This window comes from Trichechus manatus, unplaced genomic scaffold (assembly GCF_000243295.1).
Source record: "Trichechus manatus latirostris isolate Lorelei unplaced genomic scaffold, TriManLat1.0 scaffold00273, whole genome shotgun sequence".
Lineage (NCBI taxonomy): Eukaryota > Metazoa > Chordata > Mammalia > Sirenia > Trichechidae > Trichechus > Trichechus manatus.
The window spans coordinates 1,482,950-1,497,587 of record NW_004444209.1 but is presented as its reverse complement, the minus strand read 5'-3'; the positions used below and the strand labels follow the sequence as shown (position 1 = coordinate 1,497,587).

Here is a 14,638-nt window from a genome sequence, read left to right as displayed (position 1 = left end):
CTTTTGTTGCCAGAATATCCATGAGATAGCAGAGAGATCCCAGCACCCAAAGAAGGTCCCCAATGCTTACAATGGAGAAAAATTGAGGGTCATATGAAACTACTAACTTAAAATACACCTCTGACCTAAGTCCTGAATGAACAATTCCTGTATATCTTAGTTATCTAGTGCTGCTATAACAGAAATACCACAAGTGGGTGGCTTTAACAAACAGAAGTTTATTTTCTCACAGTCTAGGAGGCTACAAGTTTGAATTCAGGGTATGGCTTTAGAGGAAGGCCTTCTTTTTTGGCTCTGGAGGAAGGACCTTGTCTCCTTGAGCTTCTGCTCCTAGGCCTTCTTCTTGTGGCTTGGCATCTATTTCCCCCCATCTCTGCTTCTTAGTTTGCTTACTTCATCTTTTTTATATCTCCAAAGAGGTTGACTAAAAATATACCCTACACTAATCCTTCCTCAGTAACATAACAGACTATTTCCAAATGGGATTATAACCACAGGCATAGAGGTTAGGATTTACAACACACATTTTGGGGGTACAAAATTCAATCCGTAATACTGGATAATAAAAAAAACTGCAAAAAAAAGAAACAATAGTTGATTTTAGAAATAAAGGTTTTGTAAAAGATATGCAGTACTATATAAAAAATATTTAATAACATCTGGTATTTTATGCAGGTGATTTAATAACATGACAAGGAGCATTTGGCTAAGGATGAAGTACACTTGTTTGGAGATGTACAAATCTAAAATAGTGGAGTATAGAATGACGTTCATATAGTTATTATTAGCCACGGACGGTGCTTACTTTGTGTGCTAGTGTTTAACAACATCAATAACTCTGGTATTTTATTGGAAGTGGGGTAGATGAGGAAAAAAACACGGGCTCGTCCGGGATTTGAACCCGGGACCTCTCGCACCCTAAGCGAGAATCATACCCCTAGACCAACGAGCCAACCCCAAATCCTTTTCGGATTTTTAATACTTCAGAAAACAAAGTTTTAGCCACGTCCACAGGTTGCAGTTTTCTTTTTTCCTTGACAATCATGGAGATGGGGTGACGCCTAGTGGATAAATACGTCACTGCAGTTTCCTGCCCCATCGATGTTTTTAAGGAAAAAAAAAATGTTCAGGCATCAACGAAAATATTTTCACTACGCGTTTTCACTTCCGAGTGGGCCTAAGATGCTGCGGGAATGGGGAGAGGCAATGGCACCCAAGACAGTCACGGGCGGAGGAGTGATTCCCAGTGATCTCGTGGCCGCGGGAGGAGAGGGAATGGGCCTTCCCGGGAAGGCGTCTCCTGGGTCCTTACGGGTTCCGGCCGCTTGGCCGGGTGTCGGTCCGCTCCCGAGGGCGGCGCTGGGCGGGCAACTTCCTTTCGGCCTCGGAGCACAATACGGACTAGTTCCTGGGTTCCGTCAGGCTAGGGGCAGCGAACTGGTTCTGGGGCGTGTGTCTGGTCCTGCTTTTGAGACTGTGTGAAAATCACCTCCGCGTAAACTTCCGCATTTCTTCTGGGAACATCAAAGTGCCCTCGCGCCGGAGCGACGCCAGACTCAGCATTCTTCCGGTAGCGAAAGGTCTCTCCGCGAGGCTGGAGACGGCCAGACCCTCCAGAGTGACCAGCCTGCCCAGGGCTGACGTTCTGTGAAACGTCAGACAAAACAAAGGTTGTCCTCTCTCTGGGGACACCCTCCAAGACGTGTATTACAGCTCTTTCCACCAGTCTCAAGCACTGTGGCTTAAAATGAGAAAGAAAGCAAAACAAAACTGGCAGAAACGAAAACAAGAGACATGAAGACTCCGATAAAACTACAACTACAGTGTGTGAATCGGGGTGTGGGAAGAAAGCCGAGGGTAGAAGGCATATTTCCGTTCCCTTGCACTGCCGGTAGCGTGGCCGAGCGGTCTAAGGCGCTGGATTAAGGCTCCAGTCTCTTCGGGGGCGTGGGTTCGAATCCCACCGCTGCCACAAGTCTTTTCAATCGCTTGATAATTGCACTGGTGTACTTAAGCATTGTGCCACGTAAGCATTGAGTGTGGCTGCTATTAAATTCTTGGTTTCCTAGAGGCAAAATGTTAAGACTTTAATATCATACATTTATAACCTTAGCTTTGCCTTTCTTCGCTCAGCCAAAACAGCATATTTTGAGTACCTGTCCTGTAATTCGTACTGTTCTAGTTGTTGAGGAATACACAAAAGATGAATAAAACATAATCCCTGCCCACTAGAAGGTCACAGGCCAAACTGGAAAAGCAAGCCATACAATCACAAAATGGTCTTGAAACATTGTAAGCAGTCAGAAAACAAATGGCGTATAAAGAAGGCAGTGCAGTTATGTGGGGAGGTTAGTGGGGGTACAATGGGCCCTGCTGTTGGTATGCCATGGTGACCTCAATTAGGCAGGTTGCTTACCTTCCATGTACATCAATTTTCTTATTTGTAAAATGAAGATAATAATAGTACACACCTCCTGGGAATATTATGAAAATTAGTACATGTAAGGTGCTTAGTAACAGAGTCTAGCAGTCAATAAATGTTAAGTGTTTTCATTACTTAAATATATAGTTACTTTAATACGTAGATATGCAGTAGGCACGCTAAGTGACACGAAGACTTTAAGTCATGGCCTTCTTTAAAGGGAAGTTTGCACAGTTGAGAAGACCAGTTGTTTGCACATAAAATATGCACTCAGAAGGGCACAACATCGCTTCTGTAATATTCTTGCCAAAAATGCGTAACACCCATCTAATCATGAGAAAACATCAGATAAATCCAAATTGAAGGACTCTTTTACAAAGTGACTGACCAGTACTCTTCAAATATATGAAAGTCAAGGAAAGACTGAGGAACGATCACTGTTGAAGGACACTGAGGAGACATGATGATTAAACACAGTGTGGGATCCTGAACTGGATCTTGGAACAGAAAATGAACACTAGTGGAAAAGGTGAAATCTGAGTAAAATTTGTAGTTAATAATATTGTGTTAATTTATCGGTTTTCATAATTTTACCATAGTTATGTAAGATTTTAACATTAGAGAGAGCTTGGTGAAAGGTATATGAAAACTGTTGCAACTTTTCTGTAAGTTTTAAATTATTTCAAAAAAAAAAAAACCTCAATTGCAGTGACAAAAATAAATGCTCATGAAAATCTCCACTGAAATGATTAGGGTAAAATCAGCGATTTCACAACAAATGCACTTAGAAGCCAAAAGACTTATCTGGTTGTCGCCCCGACCCCCACCACCTGCCACCAGCACGCACCCCACCCCCCAAAAAAATAAAAGACATTGTCAGAATTGAACAGATAATAGAGCGACTATCTGTTTTGTCATTTTACATTCCCAAAGAGCCCTTCGGTTGCAACTTGTCAAAGCAGACTAATAAGAACAAACTGCAGCCACGAAGTTGTTTTAAATAAGGTTTTTTAAACAGTACACTTGCCTGACATCCCAGGGATGTCTGACGTTCTCTCGGAAGAAATTTTACTACCGGAGATAAAAGAGGGCTCGTCCGGGATTTGAACCCGGGACCTCTCGCACCCTAAGCGAGAATCATACCCCTAGACCAACGAGCCACATGTTGGTAGAGTTTTTTGGTTTTCTGATTCTGTCTCAAGGCTCAATCTTGTTGTTAACTGCTTCCTGAAGGAACATACACTTGAGCGCCTTCTATTGGCGGCAATAACCATTTGTATACCGCAAGCGTAAGCTTCACCACAAGAGTCATTTATCAGCTGTTTTGGGTGTATCCAGACCAGCATGGCAGCGTCCGGCGGCTGAAGTGAATCTGCATAGTCTGAACAAGTGCTGAGACGGCGCCGAGGACAAAGGAGATTTGCTGTGCACAGCCGCCTTGGCATCCTCGGCTGTCTCCGCCAGACTATCTCTTGAGCTTCTCGGAGGAAATCAACGGAAAGAAAAAAGAAAGAAAAAACCTCAGGCCCCAGCGAGATTTGAACTCGCGACCCCTGGTTTACAAGACCAGTGCTCTAACCCCTGAGCTATGGAGCCCCAGGCGTACTTATTGTTCACTACCTGTATCTTTATGAGTGTATTGTAAACTTAATATTTTCAATTCTTAAACAGGATTTCAGCCTGATCGAAAATCCGAGATATTTTTCTACAAAACCAGAACATTGTTGTATCCTGTCAACCCCTCGAAAAGACTCCGCTTTGAGCGGAGCCACTAACCTGGCTATCCTTTCGTCCCCCATCTTGGTACCCTGCTAAGGGATTACCTCCTGAGCGTCTGTGGTGCACAGAAAGAATGCAGATGCAAGAATTCCAGATATTTGGCTACACGGGGAGACCCACCTGAGAAATAAGTGGCGCATATGGAGAGTGTCTGATGTGTAGGTTGATTATAGTGCACTCCTTTCACTTAATATGGTGGTAAAATCCAGGGAAGAAAGTGAGAAGAAAGGTTTATCTCCATTTTGTCCTCTTAGAACCCGGAGCCCCAAACCCTAAAGTTTGCTTTTTTTGGAGTTAATGCCTCTTTCTCAAAGGTCCAGGAGTTGGAACTGGCAGGGAAAAGGGGTGTCGGGAAGGAAGAGTTTAATCTCTTAAATCATACACAGATTTGCGCATATTTTGGTATCAAAATAAAAGAAAATTTAAAGGATTGTTTTTAATTTTTAGAGACTGTTTATATAGGCCTAAAAACAGGAACTAAACTTTTATTTAACTAAGAAAGTTCTTGTACCTATTTCTCATTGCAAATGGAGCTGTAGATGAGAACATTGGGAAAAAGCACTGATTCATGCAACCCCAAGAAGTGAACCAATTCTATTTAGTAAGATTTAGACCCTCTGACTACAAGCCTGCTCTTGTACCCACTATTTTTTAATGTTTTAATTTGATACAAAGTTTGTAAGAAATCTGTTAGCTTACGATCCATAGAGACTTTTAATTTCCATTCATTGAAAATCTCTTTTTACATATGGTGCCTCTGATCTTACAAATTTTTAAGGAAGAGAAGTTCTCTGTTTAGATAGACAAAGTAAGGCATTTCTGTCAGATATTCTCAGTTCAGGGATGAGTCAGGGAGACTTCATAAAGTTGTCCAAAGGTAAGATACGCACGTACCTCTGCCCAGAGGAAGAAGATAATAGACCAAGAAGATAATAGACAAGGCGTCTGTCGCTTAACAAGGGCTGTTCCTCCTAATAAAAACCAAAACCAAACGCGTTGCGCGGTCGAGTAGATTCCAACTCAAAAAGACCCTGTAAGAACGGCGTAGAAGAACACACAGTTCCAAGGAGCACCTGGTGGATTCGAGCCGCTGTTTTATAGTTAGCAGCCGTAGCCCTTTACCACTACGCTAACTGAACCTCCGCGTTTGCGTCTGGATATCCTCTTCGTATTCAGCCCTTAGTCTTTCTACACCAGGTAACCGGCCTCATACTCTCAAGAGAATTAAAAGATTTTTGTTTTAACTGACTGCTCTGCCTGCAAGAATCAAGAACGAGATCTTTGTACCACATCTGCCTACACAAGGCACCTCATCAGAAGAAGCCTACAAACACGATCAGCACTGTGTAATCTCTTTAGGCCTAAAGACAGGTCTCATATCACTTAAGAAAATGGCAGGTTGCCAGTCTTTCTTTCTGGAGCAGAAAAATCAAATCAAAACAAACTTTGAATCATACATAAGATGTATATGTTGGTGTGTGTAGACACTCAGTATGGAGTGTAGTCGTTAGAAAAAACCGGCATCATTTAATTAACCCTGTAGAATCTCTATGTTCTTGTTATGGAAATGAGCGTTGCCTAAGACTGGTCTTACACAAAATTGCTGGTCAGAACTGTCTGAACAGCCTTCTCACTCCCCTCCGTCACTTGCTGTTTCTCCTCCTTTCTTTACTTGTCATTCTCTGATAGTATTCTTGGCTCCTCTTAACTTTTCTTAAAATCTGTTCCCTCACCCTTACTCTGTCACAATTTGGCAAGCTCATTTCTAGTTCCCTACATGAACTGATTTCTAAATACAGACTGCTAACAGGAATTTAAAATGTTCACAGGGAGCATTTCAAGGAGAGAAGCCAGGGCAACAACCATGGACCTGATGTTTCTTGTCTCTCCTAGACAGAGGTTAACTTTGGTGGCAGAATCCTCACTCCTCTATCAGGGCAAAAAACTTTGACCAATATATCCTATCCACCTCCATCCCAGCCTCTCTAAGCCCAAAGGTTGTCCCAGGATCTTGATAAAACTCTCACATTCTTCCAGCCTGTGAATGCCCACAGTTAACTCTGGCTGACCTGTCTGACTCCAGAAGTTCCCAGGAACTTATTCCACTAGTTTATTGCACCTAGAGCAACATCAAACATGGATTTATTCCACCGTGCTCTTTCTTGCCTATCCTGAGCTCTTCTTCCCCTGAGCAACTCAACCCCTAGTTGTAGAATCTTATGAATTTTTTAAATTACTTTTTTGTTTGTTTTTCTCTATGTTTTCATTTCTCCTCCATTTTTTATTTTGAAAATTTTTAATCCTAGAGAAATGCTGAAAAAACAGTACAATAACATCTGTACACCCTTTACGTAGAATCACCAATTGTTAACATGTGGTATATTTGCTATCTGTCTGTACAAACCATGATGCTTCAGACCTAAACGCTTCAATATGCATCTCCTAAGATAACTAAGAATAAGAGCATAACCTCAGTACCATATCAGACCTAAGAAACTTTACTGTAATTCCATGTAATCTAATACGCATACAGTCCATATTCAAATTTTCCCAATTGGCCTTCCCAAGATTTTTAAATCAGGATTCAAACAATATTTCTCACTGCACTTAGTTGTTATGTCCCTTTAGTCTTTTTTTTTTTTTTTAAATATTGATTGTCTTATAGTAAGTCTCACATTCTGGATTTGTCTGAATGTTCCCTCATTATTTTATTCAGTTTAACCATTTGGTTGTTTCCTTATGATTAGATTCAGCTTAAATATTTTTATCAAGAACACTATTATATAGGTTTTTAATAGCCTGAGGAGCTTGGTAATTTTCCAGAGTAGTTGTCTAGGCTCTAGGTAGGGCTTAAGGACACTTTCTAGCAACCGAAAGGGAAGAATGCAGTCAGACAAGATTCTTTTATCTATTTTCATGAAAAGGCAAAAACTTTTTGTTACTTACTTGCTGTAGCTTTCCTGCACATCTCTTTCTTTCTCTCTCTCTTTGCAGTGTTTTGACAAAATAAAAAAGTTACATTTTTCTTATAAAATTAATGTACTGTCACTGTAATATCCATAGGTAAAAGAAAAATATTAATACCAAAACACTGCCATTCAGAGAATAAAGCACTATTAACATCTTGCTGTACAAATTTCCAGACTTTTCTATTATTAAATAAATATATACATATATTTATAAAGATAGTATACAGCATACACCCTATCTTATAACTTGTTTTTTTTTACTTAATACTACACTACGAATATTGTCTATGTTAATAATTAAGTACGCAGCTATGTTACTATGATGATCAGTGTGATAAGCATAGGAGACCATATAGGAGCTAAATATTTACGTAGGGGCTCAATAAGTGCTGAAAGGAATATCTGATATATTTATCAAAATGGATATATTATATACTGATATTTAATTTTAGCAAGAGTTCTTACTGTGGTAAAAAAAATACATATATAGCAAAACATTTGCCATCTCAACTTTTTTTTTTATGTGTAATTTAGCAAAATTTTCATAGCATAGGCAGAGGTAATCCTCAGGCCAACACCTGATGGCTTTCTATGGAAACTAGGAACAACGCTATAGACTGCAAATGTAGTGCAAGTCTTTTGCTGGAGACTGACCCAGAAGATTCTGGTCAGAAACTTTCAATTGTTCTAAGCAGATACATGGAGCAGTGGACATCTTAGACAAGTACTTCTCAAAATTTAATGTGTACTCTAACCCTTGGGGAATCTGTTAAAATATAGATTCTGAGTCCATAAGCCTGAGATTCTGCATGTAGTAAGCCCCCAGGAGATGCTGATGTTGCAGGTCCCTGGACCACACTTTGAGTATCACAGCCTTAAAGTAAATCTTTGGCTTGTGTAAAAATTTCTATCACCTGGACTATTAACAATCTATGGATAGCAGAAAATTCAAGGTTTATCTCTTCAGCAATATTGCAGAATCCTAGAGCTAGAATACTAACATTCTGTGCTGAAGACTGAAGGAATAGCCATGTGCCAGACGAATACATTGCATTTATTTATATTGGGCATCTTTCCAAAGAGGTACTTATCCGTTTGTTCAGATACTGGACAACAAAGTATGTGGCAAAGTTGGCATTCCACTAGGAGAGCTGAGACATCTGGCTGGTGGGTCTCAGAGCACTTCTTGATTGAACTGTGAACTCCAACATGTAGTCCACTTCTTGAGGGAGGTGTAGACCAGGTTCTTCCCTCCACTGAAGGATCCAGTGAGTGCAACACAGGCAAAGAAACTTCAGCCAGGGACTCGAGAGAGTATGGTATCTTGTCGGTCATTGAGGAAGTGCTTTGAAGTCTGTCAGTCTGAGGAATTTCAATATGCAGCATCCCAGAATCAAAGGGTGCTCTGCTATAACGACCAGATTCCTTCCTGCTGTTTGGTTCCTTTTACAGGGTCGCTATGAGTCGCAATTGACTCAACTGCAAAGGGTTACGGGTTAGCACTAAAAAGATCAGGAAAGGCTCACGTTTCTTCCATTGTATGAAACTCTTGATATTTAAAAAAGTTAAAACATAATTATAGATACATAGTTTATTTAAATATATGTGTTTATCAAATTAGTATTTTTAAAACACGCAAACATAAATGTGACTGTGCAATCTTATTTGGAGATCTTATTAAAAGCCTCAATATGAGGCTTCCCGGTCCCCCGCCCCCCGTAGACCCAGAGTCTCTTATCTGGCTCAGTTCTAGGCACAATAGTTCAATAAAACCCAAAGCCCATTGCCATCGAGTCAATTCCGACTCATAGGGACCCTACAGGACAGGGCAGAACTGCCCCATAGGGTTTCTAAGTAGCGGCTAGTGGATTTGAACTACTGACCTTTCGTTCAGCAGCCAAGCACTCAACCAGTGTGCCATAATAACTGGCCAGGTAGTAAATATTTGTTCTCTCCCTCCTATCTACCCTCACTCCCTATCCAGTAATAAAGAGTCCTAGGTTCTTTTCTTTCTTTCAAACGGATGCTTCCTCATTTTACACACTGAAGTGGTTGCACATGATTTCTAGGGTTCTCTTAGTCTTTCCACTGCTGATCCTGGCATGTGGCAAAGACTTGGCGTGCATACACATTTTTTTTTTTTTCCTGAGGATTCTCAAAACGGGTGAAAACACAAAGTGGAACTTCTTAGAAGTCGTATACAGCAGCCAAAGGAGCTGGCGACAGAGGATTTGAATCCCTACGCCTCAAGTGGTGCAGGACGTAAGAGGCGACACCTTACATCATAAGGCTAGACTCGAAACCTGCAATATGGTGCGTCCTGGCCTCCTAGCTGACCATTTACGACCGTGGGCCTTGCTTCTGACTCCTGTAGCTTCTGAAGAGAAAAAGCAGCTGTGGTGGGCCTACGAATAAAGACCAGCTCTGCCCAGGGAGCTCCAATTGCCAGTGAGCTGGGAATTAGAGGGAGGACTTCAAAGGGCGAAGAGGAGCCACGAAAAGGCGCATAACACGGTGTCCCCGGGGGCGGGGGCGCAGTCGGCAACGGACTGTTGGGGATGGGGTGCTGATGGAGAGCCAGAGAAGACCCTGCCTCGACCTCAGAAGGGTCTCGGCCCCTTGCTACACCGCCCCCATCCTTCCCTGGTCCCTGCTTCCCTAGGCTCTACCTTCATTTGATATTCCCTGAGCCCTAATTCCAAACTGCTTTTCTAGAACTTCTTTTCTGTTCTCCGTCCCCCATTCCCGGCAGTGGTGACAGTGAACTAGCAGGACCTTCTCTCAGTGAAGGTCCCGTGAGGAACATTCGTCTCTCTCTACACGGCCCTGCGGCCCTCACGCCTTCTACCCACCCAGACCTTCAGGCCACCAGGGCTTAGGGAAAGATCCCAGGGAGGCCCCGGGCAAGGGCAGATGTGAGAGAGTAGCGGGTTTTGGAGTGTAGGCGAGGGGAGGCCAAAACCAAATCAAACTCATTGCCGTCGAGTGGATTCTGACTCATAGCGACCCTATAAGGACAGAGTTTCCAAGGAACGGCTGGTGGATTCCAACGCTGACCTTTTGATTGGCAGCCAAGTTCTTAACCACTGCACCACCAGGGCTCCAAACCTGTTGCCGTGGAGTCGATTCCAACTCATGGAGACCCTATACGGTGCTTAAAGTTAGGAAACTTTAATTGAACTCTCAGGAAAGTTTCTGGATCCAGAGACCAAGAAATGGCCAATCAGAAACAGCAAAGAAGAATATAGATAATATATAACCCAGGGCTTTGCGCCGAACAGAGTTCGTCGATAGGTACGTGGTTCCCACTTTGGATGCGGGAGAACCCAGATCACTTCTGAAACCTTTTTCCTGGCTTTCCCTCTACTCCTTTCGAAAGAAACGATCCAGAGTTAGAGGAGCTAGTGGCACCAAGATCTAGGGGGATCCCGGGACCCACCCCTTTTGGAGCAGGGAATGCTTTTGAAATTTAATCTCCCTTTGGGAGTCACTTTGGACCCTGAAAGGGACACTGTTCAGGTCCTATAGTAGTAGACCTGACCTGGCCTGCGCGTCTGTCTACCCAAATGTGTAGAGCGGCCTTCTATCCTGGCTACCCTCCAAGGCGGCCAGGAATTATGCCCACCTAACCATTCCGAGGAGTTCTGATGGCGCAATGGTAGAGAGCTCGGCTGCTAACCAAAAGATCCGCTGTTCAAATCCACCTTAGCGGCACCTTGGAAACCCCCATGGGGTAGCTCTACTCTGCCCTGTGGAGTCACTGTGAGTAGGAGTCCACTCGGCAGCAATGGGCTTGGTCTTTGGGTTTTAACCATTATGAATCAGCACAAGGAGGCAACCAAATAAGTTCTTTTAAACACGGTGACAAGGCCTGCCAGATCTGTGAACAGTAGGGGACCTCATAGCACTCTAACCGAGATGCATACCTAAAGACTTGCGAGCCAACAGCAAGGAATTCTTTGTTCCTCTATCTCCTACAACCACTTGCAGTAAGTCGTGAGTGGGTTTTTGTTCCCCCCACCCCACCCCACCCCACCCCACCCCCAGCATTTTGTTGCCTAGTTTGAAGAAAATGTAGAAGTCTTCCAATGGCATTCGAGCTATTAATCCTTGACTATCCTTCTAGCCCACTTCTCAGGGAGTGTGAGAACGTCAGGATCCCTTCTCTCTCGGATTTGCTCAGACCACAAGGGATGGAACGAAAACACCACAGGAAACTCTGCCTGTACCAGTTAGGAAAATTCTGCACACCGAGACCAATAGCTCAGAGATGAAGAAAACATAAGGTGGTGTTGCGTGTGGTAGTGTGGCCGAGCGGTCTAAGGCGCTGGATTTAGGCTCCAGTCTCTTCGGAGGCGTGGGTTCGAATCCCATCACTGCCAAAGCTGTGTTTTAGTCTAGCCAGAAAACCGATGTGCTAAGGAACCTGATTGAAATGGGATTTTTTAAAATATAAAGGTCTTTCCCACCACCCCACACTGATACGCAGCCCCAGTAACCCCCCACACCACGCTAGTTTTCTGTGTTAAGTCATACTGGTCACCTATTCTACTGCACAGTTGTCTATTTACAAAGCAAACCAATCACCTTTGTTTTCTTGCTTGAAATCCTCCATATGTGACACTGCTGATTTAGGGCCTGTTTATTGGTGTCCTGTTAGAATGATCGTCCCAGTGCACTTTTCAGCCATCGTTAGCTGCAGTAGTACTCATGGATTTGGCAGGGCAGCTCCCTCAAGGAAGTAGAGGATTTCCCTACAGTGTCATGAGGAGGGATGAAGGAAACAGCAGAGAGCAAGGACCCTGTGCAAGAATCAAAATCTTCAAGTTTTTCATGCCGCTTTTTGATTCTGCCCAGCTTTTTATGGCTTTCCCCCTCCTCATTAAAAATCTTCTTCCGTGTCCTCCTAATTGTCCCTCCCATTTCCCTGTGAAGATTTTCCAGACTAGTTCCCGTCCTTTTCACCGCTTCTCACCAAGAAATAACTTGGGCCACAAGGGCTTCATAAAACAGGCCAGTTTTTGTTTGTTTGTTTCTCAGAAATCAGGCTTGCTTTGATCCCAGTGCTTTGTGGGAAAAAAAACCTCTATGCTTGTGGACAAACTGGACATTGCTGGTCTTTTTATAAAATTCCTTCTTTGTATAATTTCCATATCACTGTCCTTCCTTTCTCCATAGAACAGTTGTTCTGTCTCGGTCCATGTTTGTTTGTTTTTCCTTCCTCCTAAAATTTAATCCTGTGCATTATCCAGAGATTCATTAAATGTTTATATTTCCATTCATCTCCCTCCTATTGTCTATAATGTGACCAAATTCTTGTGTACTGATGACTCTCAGAAACCTGGTATCTTCTCCCTACAAAGAAGAGTAAGTCTGAAAACAAGCTTGTTATTCAGCTCCAACCAGGCTCTTTTCCACCATCCTCTGCATTTACCAATGACGCTAGCTTTTCCTGGACTCTCAGGATCACCACTGTGGAGTGCTTTTGTTTGTATGTTTTACTCCTTTGCCTCTTTTGTCTATAGCACCCTCTCTGCTTATTCTCTGTTTATTTGTTTACATCCTTTTGAAGGGCAGGCTTTTCTACGTTATTTCTCCTTAAGCCCTGAATTTCCTAGTACATGTTATTCACAGGAATGAAGTAGGTTAAGGATGCAGGTCGTGCTGAGGGGAGGGATGACACCACATATTTAACCAATGCTAGCTAATCTTAAAGATTAGGAGATGGATTCAAATCCAAAACAAATACCTTTAACTCAAATCATGTGAGTAAACCAAACCACATGCACTGCAGGTTCACAAAGCAGACACGCAAAATTAAGGCTCATAGCGAGCAATTGTCTGAACATACAGTTAAACTTTTCAGTCTTTGGGTTCGGAGGCTAAAACCTTTCGAAAAATTGAGTAGCGGGCTGAAGCAAAACTACACTGTAACTTTTTTCGAATCGGAATCGAACCAGCGACCTAGAGATCACCACAGATACACTTACCACACTCCTCCGCTCTACCAGCTGAGCTATCGAAGTGTACAGCAAGCGATTTTGTAGTGCAGACCTTTGTGTATATAGAAGCAGCTAGTGAGCTGTTTGGTGTCTTTATAGTGGAGGCCCGTTTCCAGAATGGAGCTCAAAAGATTTCCAGAAAGCGGAATCTATAGTGAACCAAATCCCGGGAGCATCCTCGAGGCAGTAGGATGAGGGAGTCTGAGTCCTAGAAAGTGAAGATGAAAGCAGAGCAGGAACGACCCGGATTAGGACGCTATACGTATCTCTGGACTGGGCTGCTGCAGTGTAATCTGCGATTCAGTTCTTGCTCCAGGAGCGCAAGAGAAACTGCGGCACCAGGCAAGCGGCGGTAGGAAATGCTGAAGACTGATTTGCTCTCTTCTGCAAACACAAAGGGTTATGGATTCCGCCCCCTCTGGAAATCTTCCCGAGACCTGAGCGACCTAGTTTCCTCCTCCATTTAGGTGTAAACTATTACCTTTTTTTCCAGGGTCATAGTAGCCTGTGTTCTTTCCTTCCTAATTTCCGGGTTCTGATTTTCACGGATCATTGGGTGCTTTCTTTTTTCAACAAGTTAGTTTCTTCAGTGGTCAAAACGGAGCGGACCACTGTTTTTTTAGTAACCTGCGAGGGGAAAACCCCCCCGCGAAGGCTCCAGCGAGATTTGAACTCGCGACCCCTGGTTTACAAGACCAGTGCTCTAACCCCTGAGCTATGGAGCCAGCCTTCAGCTAATGTTTTAATATGGAATTTCCTAGGATTGGGAAAAAAACTTCAGAGCCCTGGCATTCATTTCTAAATAAAATTTAATAAAGAATTGAAAATCAAAGGAATTTATGTTAGAGAAAGTGCTTCTTTATATATTGGAAACATTCTCTTGACCAGGCCCAAACTAGATACAAATCACTGGAAGGGTAGAGTCCACAGTCCATGCTCCTCAGGCTTAGGCTTGACATATCACTAAGGTTGGACAACACCAGGGCCACTAATGAATCCCTGAGGTGCAGTGGGGTCGAGTGCAGACGCTTACAGAAGGAAGCACGCAAGACGCCGTCCCCGGCCCGCTTGGATTCTTATAAAAGTAACTGCTCTGGCTCTCGAAAACTAGGGTTCAGGTTATTCTTAAAACAGAGGCGGCTTTCTCCAAGCACAAGACGTGCCCCTAGGGCCCTTAGATTTGGGTGGCTGTAACAGTAATGGTGTGAAGGAGCCCAGCCTTTTAGACTTTTAGGTGGAGTCAGGCTCAATCACATTGAGTTTGTAACTGGAATTTTTCTAGTTTTCTGAAGTAAAAGATGGCTGGAAGCCGACTAGTCCTTCCTTTGGCTTTTTGACGCTCCGCTTCCTAACGACCCGGAGTACTGGGGGCACCTCTTCCTTTCTGAGGGTCCGAGCTCTTCTAAATGCTCAACCTGAAGCCCCGACGAAATAGAAAATGGCGACATAAAGCATTGTTGAGGAGC

At 43.2% G+C, this 14,638-nt stretch overlaps 6 non-coding genes across 6 annotated transcripts; 2 read left to right on the top strand and 4 right to left on the bottom strand.

The window, feature by feature from the left end:
• Nucleotides 1-880: 880 nt before the first annotated feature.
• Nucleotides 881-952, bottom strand: TRNAP-AGG (transfer RNA proline (anticodon AGG)). The gene has a single exon. It is a non-coding gene; the product is annotated as a tRNA-Pro (tRNA).
• A 938-nt stretch (nucleotides 953-1,890) lies between these two features.
• TRNAL-AAG (transfer RNA leucine (anticodon AAG)) lies at nucleotides 1,891-1,972 on the top strand. The gene has a single exon. It is a non-coding gene; the product is annotated as a tRNA-Leu (tRNA).
• Nucleotides 1,973-3,510: 1,538 nt separating this feature from the next.
• On the bottom strand, nucleotides 3,511-3,582 carry TRNAP-AGG (transfer RNA proline (anticodon AGG)). Its single transcript has one exon. It is a non-coding gene; the product is annotated as a tRNA-Pro (tRNA).
• Nucleotides 3,583-3,945: 363 nt separating this feature from the next.
• Nucleotides 3,946-4,018, bottom strand: TRNAT-UGU (transfer RNA threonine (anticodon UGU)). The gene has a single exon. It is a non-coding gene; the product is annotated as a tRNA-Thr (tRNA).
• Nucleotides 4,019-11,470: 7,452 nt separating this feature from the next.
• On the top strand, nucleotides 11,471-11,552 carry TRNAL-UAG (transfer RNA leucine (anticodon UAG)). Its single transcript has one exon. It is a non-coding gene; the product is annotated as a tRNA-Leu (tRNA).
• A 2,272-nt stretch (nucleotides 11,553-13,824) lies between these two features.
• On the bottom strand, nucleotides 13,825-13,897 carry TRNAT-UGU (transfer RNA threonine (anticodon UGU)). Its single transcript has one exon. It is a non-coding gene; the product is annotated as a tRNA-Thr (tRNA).
• Between the last annotated feature and the right edge of the window lie 741 nt (nucleotides 13,898-14,638).